Consider the following 9,228-nt stretch of genomic DNA (forward strand, 5'->3'; position numbering starts at 1 on the left):
TAAAACAATATCTGTAACCTTCATACAGGCTAATGTGTGATGAGCACACTCTCACAGTTCAGTGTGATGAGCACCATGGCAAATAAATTGACTGGATGCTGGAGGCATCTGTTCCTGGTGGTGGGGGGCAGAGAAGATTTTACACATGGAAGGACATTATGTGTGCTAAGTGTATATTATTAAGTAGGTGGGAGGTATGCAAATAAAACAAGGAATTCAGAAGCTGCATTCTCCCCATCTCATCCTCAAACACCATTGGTATTTGCAATCAGGAATGGGTGAAAAATCTAGAGATACACTGGGAGGAGTAATGGAAATGAAGAGAAACAGGTTACAGAGACCAGTCAGTAGATCATTCTCTTAAATTCTTTATTGTGATGGTTTCCCAGGACATATATTTGTCCTCTTAGCTTTCTCACAGATAAGGACACTACTTTACATTATAGTAAGACATTATTTCTTATGGATTTCCCAAGTATTAAATTCAAATAAAGCAAAGCATATGACCATTGATTTATGAATAAGTTGATGGGAGGAGTGAACAGGAGGAGAAGAGGGTGTGACCAAATATCTGAGCAAATAGCTGTCTCTTCAAAGTTTCACACATACCTTAGTTCCACTTTCTCTTAGTGTCAACATCTTGTTCACCACTGAACTGCAATTCCTCAGTTAATCTCACCCATAATGCTCTCACCCACACTCCCTTGGCTGATAGTAATGGTGTTCTCTTGTTGCCTCTTTTTGGCATCATCTGATCCTCCTTCCATGTATTCCTCTCTTTGCTCTTTCATTTAATAAATATCATTTAATGTCTCTTATGTGTGAATCATCACAATGGGTTCTGTGGAGGAAGAGCAACACCAAGATGAATATAGAGCAGCCCCTGCCATCAACTTTCTAAGGACATAATAAAGGAAATGACATGCACACAAACACAAAATACCTAGAATTCTGGAAATAAACATGCTGAAATATGCTAAGTGCTAAACTGGAGATAAAGTCAAAATATTTTAGAAGGAATGCTGAGGGGAACATGTTAACTCCAAAACTGGGATGTAAGAGAAAACAACTAGGGAAATCTCTGCCCCCTTGGCCTGAAGTGACAGATAAGAAGTGGAGTGGCCAAAATAGAGGAAGGGAACTTCCAACAGAGGGAACAATGGGGACAAAGCATGAAAGTGAGAACAGAGACCAAAAAGAAGAATCCATAGGCCATATTTCAAAAGTCTCAAATGTCTACCTGAGGATTGGGGACTTTATTCATGAGAAAGTGTGAAAGCCCTGTGTGTTCCAGAGCTGGGTGCTACTATTATCAATGGTGAAATTTACAATGATCAAGCAGCTGTGCATAAAGACAATACTTCCTTCTCCCATCGTGCAGGTCTATCTTGCTTTCATCATCTTCCTCTGCCTACCATGCATTATCCACGTGTTTCTCTCCTTCTGAGTCAGGACATGTATCTGGGAGACCAAGGGCAATAAAGATTACACAAAGAACAGAGAGAAGAGGTGTTTGAGATAGTCACCTACCTCTAAATAGCATCTGAACCTGGAATTCCAAACAATAAAGTATTTAAAAAACAGCCAATGGAAAAAGCTAATGTGGGGAACAACAAAATATTGGCCCCTTGAAGACTATGGGATTTGCTGGAGAAACTGAAAATGGAGAAGTCATTGCAGACAGTCAAAACCCATAAGAGTATTATGTAATTTAAATTTTCTTCTGATCATGAACCTTTAATGCATTCATTTTTGGACATTGTTTACTTACTTATCTCCTAAATGTTTTTCATTACAAAACCTATTTTCAAATCCAGAAGGATTTAAAGCCACTTACAAAGATTGATAAAATACAGAAAGAACACATTAGTCAAAAGAACATGAGAACAAAAAAAAAAAAAAACCCACTTAACAGAAGGAAAAAAATCATAAAGATCAGATCAGAAATAAATGAAAAAGAAATGAAGGAAACGATAGCAAACATCAATGAAACTAAAAGCTGGTTCTTTGAGGAGAAAAACAAAATTGATAAAACATTAGCCAGACTCATCAAGAAAAAAAGGGAGAAGACTCAAATCGATAGAATTAGAAATGAAAAAAAAGGAGAAGTAACAACTGAAACTCTAGAAATACAAAGGATCATGAGAGATTACTACAAGCAACTATATGTCAATAAAATGGACAACCTGGAAGAAATGCACAAATTCTTAAAAAAGCACAACTTTCTGAGACTGAACCAGGAAGAAATAGAAAATATAAACAGACCAATCACAAGCACTAAAGTTGAAACTGTGTTTAAAAATCTTCCAACAAACAGAAGTCCAGGATGAGATGGCTTCACAGGGGAATTCTCTCAAACATTTAGAGAACCTGTCCTTCTCAAACTCTTCCAAAATATAGCAGAGGGAGGAACACTCCCAAACTCATTCTATGAGGCCACCATCACCCTGATACCAAAACCAGACAAAGATGCCACAAAAAAAAAAGAAAACTACAAGCAAATATCACTGATGAACATAGTTGCAAAAATCCTCAACAAAATACTAGCAAACAGAATCCAAGGGTACTTTAAAAAGATCATACACCATGATAAAGTGCGGTTTATCCCAGGAATGCAAGGATTCTTCAATATATGCAAATCAATCAACGTGATACACCATACTAACAAATTGAAGGGGAAAAACCATATGATCATCTCAATAGACGCACAAAAAGCTTTTGACAAAATTCAACACCCATTTATAATAAAAACCCTCCAGAAAGTAGGCATAGAGGGAACTTACCTCAACATAATAAAGGCCATATATGACAAACCCACAGCCAACGTCATTCTCAATGGTGAAATACTGAAACCATTTCCTTTAAGATCAGGAACAAGACAAGCTTGCCCACTCTCACCACTATTAGTCAGCATACTTTTGGAAGTTTTAGCCACAGCAATCAGAGAAGAAAAAGAATTAAAAGGAATCCAAATCAGAAAAGAAGAAGTAAAACTGTCACTGTTTGGTGATGACATGATACTATACATAGAGAATCCTAAAGATGCTACCAGGAAACTACTAGAGCTAATCAAAGAATTTGGTAAAGTAGCAGGATACAAAATTAATGCACAGAAATCTCTTGCATTCCTATACACTAATCTTGAAAAATCTGAAAGAGAAATTATGGAAACACTCCCATTTATTATTGCAACAAAAAGAATAAAATACCTAGGAATAAACCTACCTAAGGAGACAAAAGACCTGTATGCAGAAAACTATAAGACACTGATGAAAGAAATTATAGATGATACAAACAGATGGAGGGATATACCATGTTCTTGGATTGGAAGAATCAATATTGTGAAAATGACTATACTACCCAAAGCAATTTACAGATTCAATGCAATCCTTATCAAGCTACCAATGGCATTTTTCACAGCACTAGAACAAAAAAATTCACAATTTTTATGGAAACACAAAAGACCCCAAATAGCCAAAGCAATCTTGAGACAAAAAAATGGAGCTGGAGGAATCAGCTTCCCTGACTTCAGACTGACTATACTTCAAAGCTACAGTAATCAAGACAGTATGGTACTGGCACAAAAACAGAAATATAGATCAATGGAACAGGATAGAAAGCCCAGAGAAAAACCCTATGCACATATGGTCAACTAATCTATGACAAAGGAGGCAAGGATATACAATGGAGAAAAGACACTCTCTTCAATAAGTGGTGCTGGGAAAACTGGACAGCTACATGTAAAAGAATGAAATTAGAACACTCCCTAACACCATACACAAAAATAAACTCAAAATGGATTAAAGACCTATATGTAAAGCCAGACCCTATAAAACTCTTAGAGGGAAACATAGACAGAACACTCCATGACATAAATCACAGCAAGATCCTTTTTGGCTCACCTCCTAGAGAAATGGGAAAAAAATAAAAGTAAACAAATGGGACCTAATGAAACTTAAAAGCTTCTGCACAGCAAAGGAAACTATAAACGAGATGAAAAGACAACACTCAGAATAGGAGAAAATATTTGCAAATGAAGCAACTGACAAAGGGTTAATCTTCAAAACTTACAAACAGCTCATGCAGCTCAATATCAAAAAAACAACCCAATCAAAAAATGGGCAGAAGACCTAAATAGACACTTCTCCAAAGAGGATATACAGATTGCCAACAAACACATGAAAGAATGCTCAATTTCACTAATCATTAGAGAAATGCAAATCAAAAGTACAATGAAGTATCACCTTTCAGTGGTCAGAATGGCCATCATCAAAAAATCTACAAACAATAAGTGCTGGAGAGGGTGTGGAGAAAAGGGAACCCTCTTGCACTGTTGGTAGGAATGTAAGTTGATACAGCCACTATGGAGAAAAGTATCATGTTCCTTAAAAAACTAAAAATAGAACTACCATACGACCAAGCAATCACACTACTGGGCATATACCCTGAGAAAACCGTAATTCAAAAAGTACATGTACAACAATGTTCATTGCAGCACTATTTACAATAGCCAGGACATGGAAGGAACATAAGTGTCCATCAACAGATGAATGGATAAAGAAGATGTGGCACATGTATACGATGGAATGTTCCTCAGCCATAAAAAGAAATGAAACTGAGTTATTTGTAGTGAGGTGGATGGACCTAGAGACTGTCATACAGAGTGAAGTAAGTCAGGAAGAGAAAAACAAATATTGTATGCTAACACATATATTTGGAATCTAAAAAAAATAAATAAATGGTTCTGAAGAACCTAGGTACAGGACAGGAATAGAGATACAGACGTAGAGAATGGACTTGAGGAAACGGGGAGGGCGAAGTGTAAGCTGGGATGAAGTGAAAGAGTGGCATGGACATATATACACTACCAAATGTAAAATAGATAGCTAGTGGGAAGCAGCTGCATAGCACAGGGAGATCAGCTCGGTGCTTTTTGTCCACCTACAGGGGTGGGATAGTGAGGATGGGAGGGAGGTGCAACAGGGAGGAGCTATGGGGATATATGTATAGCTGATTCACTTTGTTATAAAGCAGAAACTAACACACCATTGTAAAGCAATTTTACTCCAATAAAGATGTTAAAAAATATATTTTAAAAAAAAGCAGTTGAGAAGAAAAGGGCAAAACTAACCAAAATGAGACTAATACAAAACTCTGTGTACGTGAACATGCTTGTACCTATGTTACACATTTATAGAACCTGTGTATTTCCTTGTATCTGTGTGTGCAAAATGGCATCCTCAGGTCATTCATCACTGTGAATGATGTTGTTTGTTGTGGAAAAAAAAAAGATTCCATAAACTTTAAATATACTTTTTTTCTGCCACTCAATGAAAAAGATCATGGACATAAATACATATTAGCTATTTGTTGTTTTATACCTTCCTCTCTCTCTCCTTCTGTAGTTCCACTTTCAGTAAATGACATCACTACTCACCATGTCACCAAAGCCAAAACCAAAGAGATATTCTATATGTCTTCCTTCCCTTCCCCAGTGAATTTTGTTCAGCATAAATGTTTATGGTTCTAGCTCCTGTGTGTACATTTCTGAGTCATTGCAGCTTTCCATTCCCAATGCCAAAGTTTCATTCATATACTCATCATCTCTTCCCCCGACTAGTAAAAGCTTTTTAACTGAACCTTTTCCTATGGCTACAGCCCTCCAATCCATTCTCCGCATTAGGTTAGATCTATCCTTCTAAATTATACATATGGTCATGTCACTCCACAGCTTAGAAGCCAGCAATGTCCCTCCAATATCTACAATATAAAATGTGTCTTGAACTTATTTGGGCTTTGCTACCTGACATGTATATCCTTTTTCTGGTATTCATACCCAATTTCCTCCTGAAGGACCACCATCCTTTACATAATAAGTCTTTAAGCTTCTAAGTAGAATTAACTCATGCAGTTTGTAAATCTCAGGCCTGATCAATCAGACATAGCATTCTGCTCACCAAAATAATTCATTCAGGTGACTCAAACAGAACCATGAGACTTTGCTGGTACGTCTGTAAAAGAGAATCTCATTCTTTCCCAGTGGACTTGAGCCTGTAAAACTCTAACACATCTTATGATAACAAAGCATAATACTATATGAGAATAGAACCACACACAGATGAAGTCGAAAAACAGATAAAGGGAGAAAAATAGCACTTGGAGTCATCACCTGGATCCTGATCTAGACATATCTATAATAGCCAGCTCTTCCTTTGGACTTTTCAGTTATGGCTGCCATTAAATGCCATTTTCACTTAAGCCCTTTTGAGGTGGGTATTCAGTCACTTGCAAAAGATGTTATCCTACCTAATATTAATGCAAGCAGCCTTTAGCTAGGCACATTAGACCCTTTGGGATCTAACCTCTGCTGACTTTTATAGTCACATTTCCAAAAGTTACCCACATGTAACCTATAATTGAAGAAAATGCAGATAAATGCAGTCCCAGGATGCCTTGCTCTTACATGCCTCAGGACCTTTACACACAGTTTCATTTGCTCATAATGTCATTGCTGTCCTTCTCTGCCTGGCCAGGTCACCTTTCAAAGCTCAGCTCAACAGTTACTTCCTTTTCTCTAATCTTCCTCTTCCTCTTCCCCTGTGCACAAGGGGAATCACAGGTGACCTCATGTGTCTTCCTTACCATCTGGGAACTAGTGCATAGTCACAGTAGCAATAGTGGACACTTACTGAGCACTATTTCAAGTGTTTCACGTGTATCAACTCAGTCTTCACAACAATTATTCTCACCATTTTACAGATGAGAAAACAGAGAGACAGAGAGGTTAAGAAATGTATAAGCGGCACAAGAAATAGTAAGCGGTACAGTAGGCCTAGGCAGTCTGGCTCCAGAGTCTACTTTTTTAATCATCATGCTAGGTCCTTGTCCTATTTCACACTCATTTCACAGCAGTGCCATCACCATATAGCTGATCCTATATGATGTCTATTTCTACATCTGTCTATCTGATGGAGGTTTTGTCCTATCATCTTTACATTCCAGGACTGGACACAATTCCTGCCATAATATGTACTCAATAAAAAAAATGGGATGAATTAATCAGTGACAAATTCTTTTCAAATACAATTTTTCATGTGGAGAGAAAGAGATCGCAACAGAAAAGCCTTATGATAGTCCTGTGCATTAATCAAGACTCTTGCGATTACAACTGACAGAATCCAACTCAAACTGGCTCAAGAAGAGGGAATTCACTGAAGTCACATAAAATTCTAGAGCCATATCTGGGTTCTCATTCATTATCACCAGGATTTCATCTCTCCCCATCTCACAGATCACCTCTCCCCAGTGCAGATTTCACTTTCAGGCAGGCACCTGCCATTGTGGCAAAGACAGCCACCAACAGCTCCAGGTTTGCATTTTGCAGCCTCAGCAGGAAAAATACATATATTTCTCTTTCTCAATAGTCCTAGCAAAAGACCTGGGGATGACAGCCCTTTAGTTCTGCTTGGTCCTGCTTGAGTCATGAGTATGCCCCATAATCAATGATCAGCTAAGGGGATGTGAAGTTCCCATTGGCCGGGCCATGTCATATGTCCATCCCCAGAGCTAACAACAGAATCAGTCCCACCTAAATCATATGGAAAATAAAGGTGCAGATCTAGAAAAAGGGAGATTGTTGATGGTCAGTCAAAAGCAATAGGTGACCCCTGTAGGTTTATTTCATATAAAATCAAAACCACATTTATTTTGTCTGCATGATGCAAAATAAATCTGTTGCCAGAATGATTTCTCTCTGAGATAATCTAATTTTTTATAATATTTTGTCAGACTGGACTAAATATTGTATATTCTATGAACCTGGCATCTGTGATGATCTCTTGCTACAGGCTGTCTTAATGCTAGCTCCAAGTCAACACTTTTAATGAAAGAATGTATTATTCTCAATTGAAATCTTCTTCTCCCCCTCCAACCTTCAGATTTTTGACATCAATACCCTAAAATGTACAATAATCTATGAAGTTATCTTTGATAACTATAAAAAGAGGGGAGAAAGCATCCTTAGAGATTAGTCTCTCTGTAGAATTAAAAAATGGCCAGTAACTCCAATTCATTTCTTGGCCAACAAAATAACAGCACTGAAATGGGGGATTGAAATGTTATCCTAGCTTATCGACTGACTGTATCACTGTCCTCATGTTTTCCTTCTTGTTTCTTGAAAGATCATCAATCGATGCCTAATGATACCAGCAGCTGTCATTTACTCTGTGTCTTCTTAGTAACCAGTACCATGCTGGGTCCTTTTAGCTTTGTACCTTATTTCATTCTCAGGAAAAACAGTGCCTCTCCCACCTCTCTCTCCCACTAGAAGGAGGAGTATAGTGTAAACATGTCAGGACCCCCAATCCTGGGATGTTGCCTAAGAATGACAAGGGATGAGGTCAAAGTTGAGGCCACATACCACAGTCTCTATGGGTTCTTCTCTCCTGGGAACATGTCACTCAGCGTCCAAGAAGGGAGCAGCAGGACACACTCAAAAGGATTTCCCTATGGAGAGTTCAGTGGAATAACTGGATTCAGAAGTCAGAAGTGATTCAGCAGTCAGAAGTGCAGGCAAGGTTTAAAGAACCAAGTAGAGGTGTTGAGGTATTCAAGCACTAGCAATGGCAAGAACTATCACGACCCCGAGGTCTGAAGGGCAGAGGAGGCAAGACTCGTTGCTGAGTGCAGCAGAGAGCAGAAGACTCGGAAGAAGACCCTCCTCCAGGAAGCACACCTGGAGAAGAGCCTGGCCACTGCTAGAACCAGGCAGAAGTGGAGAGGAAGCCAAGGCAGTAGATCTCTGACCATGCTCTCCTCTACCCTCCAGTCTCCTATCTGTCCTCCCCCGGCCAAACCCAACAGCTCCAGGAAGCAAGGGAGACTGGGTGATGCCACACACAGAAAGGGGATTCTAACATAAAGAGCAGTACAAGGAAGGATAGAAAATTGATGGGGAGTCAAGAATTAGAGTGGGAGCAAGTGGAAATTAAACAGCACAGGGATCCTCTCTTTAATACCTTCCCTCTCTAAGGTGCGCAGAAAAGGAAACTCTCCTCACTGCTGGTGGGAATGGAAATTTGTACAACCCCTATGGAGAACAGTATGGATGTTCCTTAAAAACTAAAAATAGAGTTACCAGGTGATCCATCAATCCCACTCCTGGACTTATATCCAGAGAAAACCATAATTCAAAAAGATACATGCACCCCAATGTTTATTGCAGCACTG

Source organism: Hyperoodon ampullatus (assembly GCF_949752795.1).
Source record: "Hyperoodon ampullatus genome assembly, chromosome: 1".
Taxonomy (NCBI): Eukaryota; Metazoa; Chordata; class Mammalia; order Artiodactyla; family Ziphiidae; genus Hyperoodon; species Hyperoodon ampullatus.